Raw genomic sequence first — 14,901 nt, forward strand, 5'->3', positions numbered from 1 at the left:
CGCACCTGCGGCTCTTCTTCCCGCACCTGCAGCTCTTCTTCTTGCACAGCCATCATGGACTGTAGAGGAGAAAGTTCCAAATGTAAATAGAGGAAACAATATCTGCCATGTTTATATTTTAACACGGAGGCAAATGCTTTTGCATATCATATCACTATCAGCCAGTAATGCAAGAGAAAACGAAACAAGAATAGGGCTCTGCAAGGGCTGTTCCAGAGCCCTTGCAACTTGAAGAAGATAATGAAGGGCATTTCATGCAGGTAAGAAGTGTCTCCTCAGTGTTACCAACCCAATTTCTGAAAGAAAAAAGATGGTAAAATACTTAACTCCCAGCCACGTGTGGTGGCTCACGCATGTAATTCCAGCACTTTGGGAGGCTAAGGTGGGTGGATCACCTGAGGTTGAGAGCTCGAGACCAGCCTGACCAACATGGAAAAACTCTGTCTCTACTAAAAATAAAAAATTAGCTGGGCATGGTGGTGCATGCCTATAGTCCCAGCAACTCGAAAGCCTGAAGCACAAGAATCACTTGAACCCTAGAGCTAGAAGTTGCAGTGAGCTGAGACTGCACATAGCACTCCAGCATGGTGGCTCACACCTGTAATCCCAACACTCTGGGAGGCCGAGGCGGGCAGATCAACTGAGGTTGGGAGTTCAAGACCAGCCTGACCAACATGGAGAAACTCCATCTCTACTAAAAATACAAAATTACCTTGGCATGGTGGTGCATGTCTGTAATCCCAGCCACTCGGGAGGCTGAGACAGGAGAATTGCTTGAACCCAGGAGGCAGAGGTTGCAGTGAGCCGAGGTCGCGCCACTGCACTCCAGCCTGGTGCCTGGTGACGGAGTGAGACTCTGTCTCAAAAAAAAAAAAAAAAAAATAAATAAATAAATAAATAAACTTATCTCGGCATAACATTATCTTCAAATTCATCATCTGCATTTCTAATAGGAGATTTTCTTTTAGCTCTTTCGCTTGTGCTCACCAGACAAGGTTTGATAGCAACTATTTGTCACCAGCACAGATGAACCAATTCAAGGAGAGCAATAAACAGGACTATTAAGTTCCCCCAAAGAAAGTCCTTAGAATAAAATATCTCCTCTGGTTGCCACAAGAGTAAGACAATGGTCCATTATATAAAATTCCAATCTAATAAATGATTAAATTTAATGTTGTCTGTTTTCCAAATGTTTTATTTTGTTCAGGCTCTGTTGTGGTGACCAGGGATTGGAAAATGACTGCAAAGAGGCTCTGCGGAACCTGGGGAGGTAAGAAACGTATTCTAAGAGGGGACTGAGGTGATGGCTGCAAAATTCTTTTTTTTTTTTTAATATGTATATATTTTTTAAAGACGAGGTTTCACCATGTTGGTCAGGCTGTTCTTGAACTCTTGACCTCAGGTGATCCACCCACCTTGGCCTCCAAAGTGCTTGGATTACAGGCGTGAGCCACCACGCCCGGCCGATGGCTGCAAAATTCATAATCTACTTAAATTATTCAATTCTACATTTGCGATTAGTGACTGTCATTACAAGTAACTTGTTAAATGAAATTTCTGGTTTCTGGCCGGGCGCGGTGGCTCACGCCTGTAATCCCAGCACTTTGGGAGGCCGAGACGGTTGGATCACGAGGTCAAGAGAGTGAGACCATCCTGGCCAACATGGAGAAACCCGGTCTCTATTAAAAATACAAAAATATTAGCCGGATGTGGTGGCACGCGCCTGGAGTCCCAGCTACAAGGGAGGCTGAAGCGGAGGAATCACTTGAACCAAAGAGAGGGAGGTTGCAGGGAGCCAGGATTGCGCCACTGCACTCCAGCCTCGTGAGAGAGCAAGAATCCGTTGAAAATCAATCAATCAAACAATCAATTCATCAACAAATGCGAGACAGCCTCTAAATCATTATATAGATAGTTAAGGAAATGAATAAATGCAAGCCTGCACACAAATACATAAGTATATAAATAAATGTAGCCAGCCTGGGTTTAAATAAATAAATGAGTAAATGTGAGCCTGCCTCTAAATAATTACATAGTTACACAGATAAATACATAAATCCAAGCCTGCCTCCAAATATATAAATAATTGCTACCTGCTTCTCCATAAGTACATAAGTAAATAAATAAATAAATGTAAGTCTGCCTCTAAATAAATCGATAGATAGATACATAAATCAATAAATAAATAGCCCCACTTGGAGACTCATGCTTTTAATCCCCCATCAACTGGAAGCCTGAGGAGGGTATATTACCTGAGGTCAGGACATCGAGACCAGTCTGGCCAAGATGGCGAAAGAAACCCTGTCTCTATTTAAAAAATAATAAGGTGAAAATAATTAATTAAAAAAAAAAAAAAAATATATATATATATATATGTATATACACAAATAAATAAATGCAAGATGGTCTGCCTGCCTCTAAGTAAACAAATAAATAAGTAAGTAAATAAATAAAGGCAGGGTGCAGTGGCTCACGCCTGTAATCCCAGCACTTTTGGAGGCCGAGACAGGCAGATGACGAGGTCAAGAGATCGAGACCATTCTGGCCAACATGGTGAAACCTCGTCTCTACTAAAAATAGAAAAATATTAGCCAGGAGTGGTGGCACGTGCCTGTGGTCCCAGCTACTCGGGAGGCTGAGGCAGAAGAATTGCTTGAACCCAGGAGGTGGAGGCTGCAGTGAGCCAAGACTGCACAACTGCACTCCAGCCTGGTGACAGAGAAGACTCCGTTTTAAATAAATAAGTAAATAAATAATAAATAAATGCGAGCCTGCATCTAAGTTAATAAATGCAAGCCTGCCTCTAAATCATTAAACAGATAGATAAGTAAATAAACAAATGCAAGGCTGCACACTAATACATATGTATATAAATAAAGGTTGCGAGCCTGGGTCTAAATAAATAAATGAGTAAATGTCAGGCTGCCTCTAAATAATTAGATAGCTAGATAGATAAATACATCAATCCAAGCCTGCCTCAAAATACACAAATAAAGTAAATAAATATAGAAATAACTAAATGCCACCTGCTTCTCCGTAAGTATGTCAGTAAATAAATAAATAAATGCAAGTTTGCCTCTAAATAAATCGATTCATACATAGATAAAGAAATCAATAAATAAATAGCCCTGCTTGGTGGCTCATGCTTTTAATCCCCCGCCCATTTGGAGCCTGAGCTGGGCATATCACCTAAGGTGAGGACATTGAGACCAGCCTGGCAAAGGTTCTCTTTAAAAAGAAAACCCTGTCTCTATTTAAAAAAAGTAGTAAGACAAAAATAATGAAATAAATAAATATAGATTTATATATATAAATAAATGCAAGACGGCATGCCTGCCACTAAGTAAATAAATAAGTAATTCAGTAAATAAATAAACAAAGGTGGGTGCAGTGGCTAAAGTCTGTAATCCCAGCACCTTGGGAAGCCAAGTCGGGCGGATCACCTGAGGTCGGGAGTTCAAGACCTGACTGACCAACATGGTGAAACCCTGTCTTCAAAAAACAATAAAAAAAAGAAAAAGAAAAAAAAGGAAATAAGTAAATAAATGCAAGAGTGCCTCTAAATCACTATAGTTAAGAAAATGAATAAATGTAAGCCTGCACACAAATACATAAGTATAAAAATAATGTTGTGAGCCTAAGTCTGAATAAAATAAATGAGTAAACGTGAGCCTGCCTCTAAATAATTAGATAGCTAGCTAGATAAATACATAAATCCAAGCCTGCCTCCAAATATAAAAATAAATAAATAAGTAAATTCGACCTGCTTCCCCATAAATACATCAGCAAACAAATAAATAATGCAAGTCTGCGTCTAAATAAATCAATTAATAGATAGATAAATAAATCCATAAATAAGCAGCCCCACTTGGTGGCTCATGTTTCTAATCCCCCACCCACTGGGAGCCTGAGCCGGCTATATCACCTGAGGTCAGGACATCGAGATCAGCCTGGCCAAGATGGTGAAAGAATCCCTATCTCTATTTAAAAAAACAATAAGGTGAAAATTATTAAATAAATAAATAAAAATATAAATACATAAATGCAAGACAGCCTGCCAGCCTCTAAGTAAATAAATCAGTAATTAGGCAAATAAATAAAGAAAGGCTGGGCGAGATGGCTCAGTCCTGTAATCCCAGCACTTTGGAAGGCCGAGATGGGCGGATCGCAAAGTCAAGAGATCGAGACCATCCTGGCCGACATGGTGAAACCCTGTCTCCACTAAAAATACAAAAATATTAGCCAGGCACGGTGGCACTCGCCTGCGATCCCAGATACTCTGGAGGCTGAGGAGGAAGAATCGCTTGAACTCAGGAGGCGGAGGTTGCAGTAAGCCAAAATTGGGCCAGTGCACTCCAGCCTGGTGACAGAGCAAGACTCCCTCTAAGATAAATAAACAAACAAACAAATTATAAATGAGTAAATAAATGCAAGACTGCCTCTAAATCATTATACAGACAGTTAAGAAAATGAATAAAAGCAAGCCTGCACACAAATACATAAGTATAAAAACAATATTGTGAGCCTGGGTCTAAATTAAGTAAATAAATAAATAAAGGCCGGGTGCAGCGGCTAAAGCCTGTAATCCCAGCACCTTGCTGGGTCACGAGGTCAAGAGATCAAGACCATCCTGGCCGACATGGTGAAACCCCATCTCTACTAAAAATACAAAAATATTAGCCAGGCGCGGTGGCACTCGCCTGTGGTCCCAGATACTCCGGAGGCTAAGGAGGAAGAATCGCTTGAACCCAGGAGGCGGAGGCTGCAGTAAGCCAAGATTGGGCCAGTGCACTCCAGCCTGGTGACAGAGCAAGACTCTGTCTAAAATAAATAAAGAAATTGGCCCGGCGCAGTGGCTCCCACCTGTAATCCAAACACTTTGGAGGCCAAGGCGGGCGGATCACCTGAGGTCCGGAGTTCAAGACCTGACTGACCAACATGGTGAAACCCCGTCTTTAAAAATAAGAAAAAGAAAAAAAGAAAATAAAAAGCAAATAAGTAAATAAACAAATAAGTAAATAAATGCAAGACTGCCTCTAAATCATTATAGTTAGGAAAATGAATAAATGCAAGCCTGCACACAAATACGTAAGTATAAAAATAATGTTGTGAGCCTGGGTCTAAATAAAATAAACGAGTAAACATGAGCCCGCCTCTAAATAATTAGATAGCTAGACAGATAAATACATAAATCTGAGCCTGCCTCCAAATATATAATTAGCCCCGCTTCTCCATAAGTACATCAGCAAATAAATAAATAAATGCAAGTCTGCCTCTAAGTAAATCAATTAATTGATAGATAAATAAATCCATAAATAAGCAGCCCCACTTGGTGTCTCCTGTTTCTAATCCCTCGCCCATTGGGAGCCTGAGCTGGCTATATCACCGGAGGTCATGACATCGAGACCAGCCTGGCCAAGATGGTGAAAGAAACCCTGTCTCTATTTAAAATATAATAAGGTGAAAATAATTAAATAAATAAACACATATATATATACACACACATATATATATAAATGTCAGATGGCCTGCCTACCTCTAAGTAAATAAATAAATAAGTAAGTAAATAAAGAAAAGTAAGTAAGTAAAGAAAGGCCGGGTGTGGTGGCTCATGCCTGTAATCCCAGCACTTTGAGGGGCCGAGACAGGCAGATCACGAGGTCAAGAGGTCAAGACCATTCTGGCCAACATGGTGAAACCTCGTCCCTACTAAAAATACAAAATTATTAGCCAGGCCTGTTGGCACACACCTGTGGTCCCAGCTACTCGGGAGGCTGAGGCGGAAGAATCGCTTGAACCCAGGAGGCGGAAGTTGCAGTGAGCCAAGATTGCACAAAAGCACTCCAGCCTGGTGACACAGCAAGACTCTGTCTAAAATCAATCAATCAATCAATCAATCAATCAATCAGAGCCTGCATCTATGTAAATAAATGCAAGCCTGCCTCTAAATCATTATACAGATAGGTAAGTAAATGAATAAATGCAAGGCTGCACACTAATACGTAAGTATATAAATAAATGTTGCAAGCCTGGGTCTAAACAAATAAATGAGTAAATGTGAGCCTGACTCTAAATAATTAGATAGCTAGATAGATAAATACAGAAATCCAAGCCTGCCTCCAAATATATACATAATTAAATGCCACCTGCTTCTTCATAAGTATGTCAATAAATAAATGCAAGTCTGCCTCTAAATATAACAATTAATAGATAGATACATAAATCAATAAATAAATAGCCCCCCTTGGGGGCTCATGCTTTTAATCCCCCACCAATTGGGAGCCTGAGCCGGGTATATCACCTGAGGTCAGTACATCGATACCAGCCTGGCCAAGATGGTGAAAGAAACCCTGTCTCTATTTTAAAAACAATAAGGTGAAAATAATTAAATAAATATATATATATATATAAATAAATAAATGCAAGATGGCCTGCCTGCTTGTAAGTAAATAAATAAGTAAGTAAGTAAATAAAGGCTGGGCTCAGTGGTTCCCGCCTGTAATCCCATCACTTTGGGAGGCCAAGACAGGCGGATCACAAGGTCAAGAGATTGAGACCATTCTGGTCAACATGGTGAAACGTCGTCTCTACTAAAAATACAAAAATACTAGCCAGGCATGGTGGCAAACACCTGTGGTCTCAACTGCTCGGGAGGCTGAGGCGGAAGTATCGCTTGAACCCAGGAGGCAGACGTTGCAGTGAGCCAAGATTGCACAACTGCACTCCAGCCTGGTGACAGAGCAAGACTCCGTCTAAAACAAATCAATCAATCAATAAATAAATCCGAGCCTGCATCTAAGTAAATCAATGCAAGTCAGTCTCTAAATCATTATATCGATAGATAAGTAAATAAATAAATGCAAGGCTGCACACTAATACATAAGTATATAAATAAATGTTGCGAGCCTGGGTCTAAATAAATAAATGAGTAAATGTCAGGCTGTCTCTAAATAATTAGATAGCTAGATAAATACATCATTCCAAGCCTGCTTCAAAATATATAAATAAATAAATAAGTAAATAAATATAGAAATAACTAAATGCAATCTGCTTCTCCATAATACGTCAGTAAATAAATAAATAAATGCAAGCTTGCCTTTAAATAAATTGATTGGTAGACAGATAAATAAATCAATAAATAAATAGCCCCGCTTGATGGCTCATGATTTTAATCCCCTGCCCATTTGGAGCCTGAGCCAGGTACATCACCTGAGGTCAGGACATAGAGACCAACCTGGCCAAGATGGTGAAAGGAACCCCGTCTCTATTTAAGAAAATAGTAAGGTGAAAATGATTAAATAAATAAATATAGATTTATATAAATTAATAAATGCAACACGGCCTGCCTGCCAACTAAGTAAATAAATAAATAAATAAAGGCCGGGTGCAGTGGCTAAAACCTGTAATCCCAGCACCTTGAGAGGCTAAGATGCGCAGATCACGAGGTCAAGAGATCGAGACCATCCTGGCCGACATGGTGAAACCCCATCTCTACTAAAAATACAAAAATGTTAGCCAGGCACAGTGGCACTCGCCTGTGCTCCCAGATACTCCAGAGGTTGAGGAAGAAGAATCGCTTGAACCCAGAGGGTGGAGGTCACAATAAGCCAAGACTGGGCCAGTGCACTCCAGCCTGGTGACAGAGCAAGACTCCCTCCAAAATAAATAAATAAGTAAGTAAATACATGCGAGACTGCCTCTAAAGTATTATACAGATAGTTAAGAAAATGAATAAATGCAAGCCTGCACACAAACACGTAAGTATAAAAATCATGTTGTGAGCCTGGGTCTAAATAAAACAAATGAGTAAATGTGAGCCTGCCTCTAAATAATTAGATAGCTAGATAGATAAATACATAAATCCAAGCCTGCCTCCAAATATATAAATAAATAAATAAATAAGTAAATTCGACCTGCTTCTCCATAAGTACATCAGCAAATAAATAAATAAATAAATGCAAGTCTCCCTCTAAATAGATCGATTAATAGATAGGTAAATAAATCAGTAACTAAGCAACCCCTCTGGTGGCTCATGTTTTTAATGCCCCGCCCATTGGGAGCCTGAGCCGGCTATATTACCTGAGGTCAGGACATCAAGACCAGCCTGGCCAAGATGGTGAAAGAATCCCTGTCTCTATTTAAAAAAATAATAAGATGAAAATAATTAAATAAATAAATAAAAATATAAATAAATAAAAGCAAGCCGGCCTTCCTGCCTCTAAGGAAATAAATCAATAATTATGTAAATAAATAAATAAAGGCCGGGCGAGATGGCTCAGTCCTGTAATCCCAGCACTTTGGGAGGCCGAGATGGTTGGATCACGAGGTCAAGAGATTGAGACCATTCTGTCCAACATGGAGAAACCCAGTCTAAAAATACAAAAATATTAGCTGGGTGTGGTGGCACGCACCTGGGTTCCCAGCTACAAGGGAGGCCGAGGCGGAAGAATCGCTTGAACCGCTTTGGAGGAGGTTGCAGTGAGCCAGGATTGTGCCACTGCACTCCAGTCTGGTGAGAGCAAGAATCTGTCTAAAATTAATCAATCAATCAATCAATCCATCAAGAAATGCGAGACAGCCTCTAAATCATTATATACATAGTTAAGAAAATGAATAAATGCAAGCCTGCATAAATCCAAGCCTGTCTCAAAATATACAAATAAATAAGTAAATAAATATAAATACAAACGTTAGCCAGGCATGGTGGCATGGCCCTGTAATCCCAGCTACTGAGGAGGCTGAGACAGGAGAATCACTTGAACCTGGGAGGCAGTGGTTGCAGTAAGCCGAGATTGTGCCACCAGTTTCCAGCGTCGGCAAAATAGCAAGACTCCATCTCAAAAAAACCCCAAACTTATCCGGAACCTCTGTCTCTATTTCTAATAAATTGCTTTTCTGAAAAAAAAAAAAAAAGTCACAAAATCAACTGGTCCTATCATACCTTACGTCTGCCTTCATTTTCCTGGTACAAAGAAAACATTGTTAAAGCCCAACAATAAATTAGAAAACTGCTGAATAGTAAAAAATAAATGAAAAGGCACTAAAGAAGATGGCTGATCATTAGCAGCTCAGGCTCGTAGCTCCCAGTGAAAGCACAGAGAACGAGAGGACGCCACACTTTCAGACGAGTTTTTGTTGCTCATGGACCAAGAGATTCCCAGCAGAGGAGCCCCACGGGTAGCCAGGGCGACTCTTGTGGCCGGCGCGGCGGTTTTGCTCACACCTCAGCGCAGTAGTTCTTGGTGTAGAGTCCGGAGATTCCCGGGCAGAAAAGCACCATCAATCTTAACACCGCTGTTTTGGCCGGCGCAGTGGATTGCTTAGATTTTGGCGCTGGAAATCAACAAGTTGGACGTCCACTCAGAGACCTAGTTAGAAAGTCGGTAATTACAAAGACGACAGAGGGATAAATACATAATGAAGGGAAGAAATCAGCCTAAAAAGGCAGAGAATACTCAAAATCAGAATGCCTCTCCCTCTACAGGGGATCACAATTCCTCATCAGTTAATGGAACAAGGATTAATGGAGAACGAGTGTGTTCCAATAACAGAAGCAGGTTTCAAAAGGTGCGTGATAAGAAACTTCTGTGAATTAAAAGAACTTGTTCTAACCCAATGCAAAGAAACTAAGAACCTTGAAAGAAGATTTGATGAAATGTTAACGAGAATGGACAATTTAGAGAGGAATATAAGTGAATTGATGGAGCTGAAAAACACAACACGAGAACTTCACGAAGTATGCACAAGTTTAAACAGTCGAATTGATCAAGCAGAAGAAAGGATATCAGATGTCGAGGACCAGCTTAGTGAAATGAAACGAGAAGACAAGAATGGAGAAAAAAGGATAAAAAGGAATGAGCAAAGTCTCCAGGAAATATGGGACTATGTGAAAAGACCTAATTTACGTTTGATAGGAGTACCTGAATGTGATGAAGAGAATGAATCCAAGTTGGAAAATACTCTTCAGGATATCATTCAGGAAAACTTTTCCAACCTAGCAAGGCAGGGTAATATTCAACTTATTCAATTTTCATCTTATTATTTTTTTAAATAGAGACAGGGATTCTTTCACCATCTTGGCCAGGCTGGTCTTGATGTCCTGACCTCAGGTAATATAGCCGGCTCAGGCTCCCAATGGGCGGGGCATTAAAAACATGAGCCACCAGAGGGGTTGCTTAGTTATTGATTTATTTATCTAATATTCAACGCCAGGTAATACAGAGACCACCACAAAGATATTCTTCAAGAAGACCAACCCCAAGGCACATAATCGCCAGATTTATTAGGGTTGAAATGAAGGAGAAAATACTAAGGGCAGCCAGAGAGAAAGGTCAGGTTACCCACAAAGGGAAACCTATCAGACTTACAGCAGATCTCTCAGCAGAAATCCCACAAGCCAGAAAAGAGTGGGGGCCAATATTTAACATCCTTAAAGAAAAGAACTTTCAACCCAGAATTTCATATCCAGCCAAACTAAGCTTTACAAACGAAGGAAAAATTAAATCTTTTGCAAACAAACAGGCACTTAGAGACTTCGCCACCACCAGGCCTGCTTTACAAGAGCTTCTGAAAGAAGCACTATATATAAAGGAACAACCAATATCAGCCTTTCCAAAAATATATCAAAAAGCAAAGAGCATTAATACAATGAAAAGTTTACACCAACTAATGGGCAACATACAGCTAGCATCAAATGGCAGTATTAAACTTACATAAATTCTAATTGGATAAAAAGCCAAAACCCATGGGTATGCTGCATCCAGACCCATCTCACATGCAACGATACACAAAGACTCAAAACAAAGAGGAGGAGGAAGATTTACCAACCAAACAAGAGAGTAAAAATAAACAAATAAATAAAATGCAAGAGATGCAATTCTCGCCTCTGATAAAGTAGACTTTAAAGCAACAAAGATCAAAAGAGGCAAAGAAGGACATTACATAATGGCAAAAGGATCAATGTAACAAGAAGAGCTAACAATTCTATAGATCAACAAGACAGAAAATTAACAAGGACATCCAGGACTTGAACTCAGACCCGGAACAAGTAAACTTCATAAACATTTACAGAACTCTCCACTTCAAATACACAAAATATACATTACCACCTCACACCTATTCCAAAAGTGACTACATAATTGGAAGTAAATCACTCCTCAGTAATCACATAGCATTTCATAGGTTTAAATGAAATATTGGTTGGCTGCTTGTTTGTTATTTTCTTCCCTTATTCCTTCCTGTCTACATCATTAAGTATAATTATTGGTATAAAAGAGGTTTTCAATACCCATTACTAAACTGCATTCTAGCCTGGGCAAGAAAGCAATACTCCCATTCTCTCTCTCTCTTTCTCTTCCTTTTTCTTCCTCTTCTTCATTCTTTTTTTCTTTCTTCAAAAAAAAAAAAAAGAAAAAGAAAAAGAAACATGGCCCTGTCAACACTTTAATTTGAGCCATGTTAGACCTAATTTCAGACTTCTGATCTCTAGAACTATAAAATCATAAGTCTGTGTTTTTTTAGCCACTGTTTGTGATAATTTGTTAGAGAAGCAACAGGAAACTAACACATTCCTGCTGCATCCTTGATCTGGATTTCTTCTTCCTTCTACTCCATCTATCCAAAATCCACCCAGGCTTAATACAATCTTTAGGTGTATTGGGTGCTTATCATATGCAAAACATCTGGCTAGATACCAGTAGATAAAGAATGCAAGATACAAAGATGAACAAGAGACCTGCTCCCAACTTCAAAAGAGCTCCAAGTCTGGGGCAAGGGAGGCAAAAAAAAAAAAGGTGCTAAAATAGAAGGCAAAATGAGGAAAAGAAATGAAAGGAATATAAAATGATCCAGAGAGGTATCATATATATGAACAAAAATCAAGAGGTAGAACAAAATGTATTCATCATGATGGCTCTCGGTGGTCTCAGGGTGATATTAGCCATCCGAATTAATATATTTTCTTCAATGATATTAAATAAATATCAGTGCCCTTTATAGCCCGACTTTTTTTTTTTTTTTTTTAGGAGACGGAGTTTCGCTCTTGTTACCCAGGCTGGAGTGCAATGGCGCGATCTCGGCTCACCGCAACCTCCACCTCCTGGGTTAAGGCAATTCTCCTGCCTCAGCCTCCTGAGTAGCTGGGATTACAGGCACGCGCCACCATGCCCAGCTAATTTTTTGTATTTTCAGTAGAGACGGGGTTTCGCCGTGTTGACCAAGATGGTCTCGATCTCTTGACCTCGTGATCCACCCGCCTCGGCCTCCCAAAGTGCTGGGATTACAGGCGTGAGCCACCGCGCCCGGCTTTTTTTTTTTTTTTTTGGAGACAGACAGTCTCTCTGTCACCAGGCTGGAGCGCAGTGGCGCGATCTTGTCTCACTGCAACCTCCGCCTCCTGGGTTCAAGTGATTCTCTTGCCTCAGCCTTCCAAGTAGCTGGGACTACCTGCGCACACTACCATGCCCTGCGAATTTTTGTATTTTCGGTAGAGATAGGGTGTAGCCTTACTTTTATAATAGAACAGCCTTTAATAGGACATGGATCACAAAAGGAAAGGAACACACATTGAGTGCTGACTATATGCAAGGCATTGTTTTAGACACCAAAGCGCTGTTCTCATTTAATCTCTGCAATCACTGTGTGAAACAGGCACTATTCCTGACTTAAGATTTTGACACTGAGGCTCAGAGCAATCCATAAAACAAATGACGACATGGGTAGCCCCAGTAATTGTCCCTGTTTTTTATCCCCTGTTCAGTATCATAAGCATCTACACTTCAGGAATAAAAAAAGGCATAAAAAGAACACAATAGTTAAACAAATAAAAATTTCAACAAAGAATAAAAGGAAAAAATAGCCATTCTCTTACCTCTCTGGATGGGCATGGAACTTCACCAGACTGCTAGAGAGCTGTCTCTTTGCCTCTAAGTCCTCACTGAGCTGACTCTGTTCATCTACTAGTCCTTCTAGCATCAGCAGCAACTGAGGAAAGAAGAGAGAAGAAGCAATACACAAATGGCACAGTGAGACATGAAGCCACAGTTCATCCTGAGAAACAAGAAAATGCATTAGCATGTACTATGACTTAAAAAGCCCGCTATCTTAGTTTTAAGTTTTTGATAGTATTTTATAGTTTTCCCAAGAAGCAAGAAAATGCATTAGCATGTACTATGACTTAAAAAGTCCGCTATCTTAGTACTTAAGCTTTTGATAGTTTTGTATAGTTTTCAAATCAATGTCATATTCACTATCTTTTTAATCTTTAAAACCCTGTAAGGTGGAATTCAAACATGGGAGCAAAAAGAAGAAAAAGGAGAGAGAACCTGGAAGCTCAGGAAAGCAGCTAAGAGAAAGGAGTAAGAGGGAAACGGGACAGGCAAGAGGGAAACATATATAATAGGAGTTATCAGTATTCTTCATTCATTCAATAAATATTTATTGAGCACCTTCTATGGGAAAGACTCTGTTCCAGATTCTAAGGGAAAGCCTACTATCTAGTGGAGGAAAAAAACATTCATTAATCATAGACGTGTGCCATTGTGAGTGTAATAGTGCTATAAAGATAACAAGCTATGACAATGTATAACCAACAGAGAGCTGTTTAAAGTAGAGCTGAAAGCCTGAGTAGTTAGTGAGAGAGATGCTAATGGAGACAGGGAGTACAGGCAAATAAGTCTGTTGGAAAAGAAAGGTTAAACGGGGCTGTAGCTATAAAGTTGGGGCAAAGGCAGGGGTTTCTTTCTCTTTTTTTAGACTGGGAGAGATGTGAACATGGTTAAATGCAGATAGAGGAGAAAGATTCAGTTGAGAGGGAGATGACTTAGGTATGAGTGTGAGGGATAACTATTGCTATGTGTCCAAAAGAACTGCTGCTCTTTACAGAACCACACGTCAGAAAGAGGCATCTATAGCTGCTACCGATCAAAGTAGGAAACTTTAGAGCAGTTTCCCGATGAAATACCATTTATGAAAAACCAATACCATGGTTTATTTCACAGTAGAAAAACAAGGTTTGTGCCGGGTGTGGTGGTATGCACCTGCAGCTCCAGCTACTCAGGAGGCTGAGGCAGGAAGATGCCTTGAGCCCCAGAGTTTGAGGCTGCAGTGAGCCATGGTCGTACCACTGCACTCGAGCTTGGGTGACACAGTGAGACTCCGTGTGTGTGTGTGTGTGTGTGTGTGTGTGCGCGCGCGTAGAGAGAGAGAGACATTGAGAGTGAGAGTGTGAGAGTGAGAGAGTGAGAGTGAGAGAGTGAGAGAGAGAGAGAGAGAGTGAGAGTCTATATTCCAGTGACTTACCTGTTGTCTTTGGTTTCCTCAAATTTCTTGACCTAGGATTCTACTGAAGCAACTGTTTCCCAAAGAAGTAATACTTTCTGGGTCAGGCGTTCCACAGCTGATATGTCTTCAGGATAACCAGTTGTATTTGCAGGTCCTAGAAGTCAAAAAGTAAGTGTAAACATGAAAATAGTAATAAAAGTATTATTCAGTTGACAAGCAGAGAACAAATGTTCTTGAGACAGTCCGCCTATACTTTCAAGTGGGATATTGATAAGCACTGGGCAAGGGATTCAATGTGTGCATAGTGTCTGAAGATGCCCTACAGGTAATCTGAGATGTGAACATTTCCAATGATCTGTAAAAAGTTTTGAAGGACCTTTATGAGGTCTTCATTAATCTGTATTTTCCTGGTGAGAGGCTCCATATCAGCAGCCTGCACCTGCGGCTCCTCTTCCGCACTTGCGGCTCCTCTGCACCTGCGGCTCTTCTTCCGCACCTGTGGCTCCTCTTCCCGAACCTGCGGCTCCTCTTCCGCACCTGCGGCTCTTCCTCTTGCACCTGTGGCTCTTCTTCCACACCTGCGGCTCTTCTTCCTGCACCTGCGGCTCTTCTTCCCGTACC

At 40.4% G+C, this 14,901-nt stretch overlaps 1 long non-coding RNA gene across 1 annotated transcript; it reads right to left on the bottom strand.

Annotated features, from left to right (window-relative positions):
* Positions 1-8: 8 nt before the first annotated feature.
* Positions 9-14,886, bottom strand: LOC135272255 (uncharacterized). The gene is made up of 4 exons (XR_010340360.1): positions 14,777-14,886; positions 14,299-14,434; positions 12,869-12,981; positions 9-59 (listed from the first exon to the last, which is right to left on the bottom strand). It is a non-coding gene; the product is annotated as an uncharacterized LOC135272255 (long non-coding RNA).
* Positions 14,887-14,901: the final 15 nt, after the last annotated feature.

Source organism: Aotus nancymaae, unplaced genomic scaffold (assembly GCF_030222135.1).
Source record: "Aotus nancymaae isolate 86718 unplaced genomic scaffold, 86718_ANA_hifiasm-v0.15.2.pri h1tg000108l, whole genome shotgun sequence".
In the NCBI taxonomy this organism is placed as follows: Eukaryota; Metazoa; Chordata; class Mammalia; order Primates; family Aotidae; genus Aotus; species Aotus nancymaae.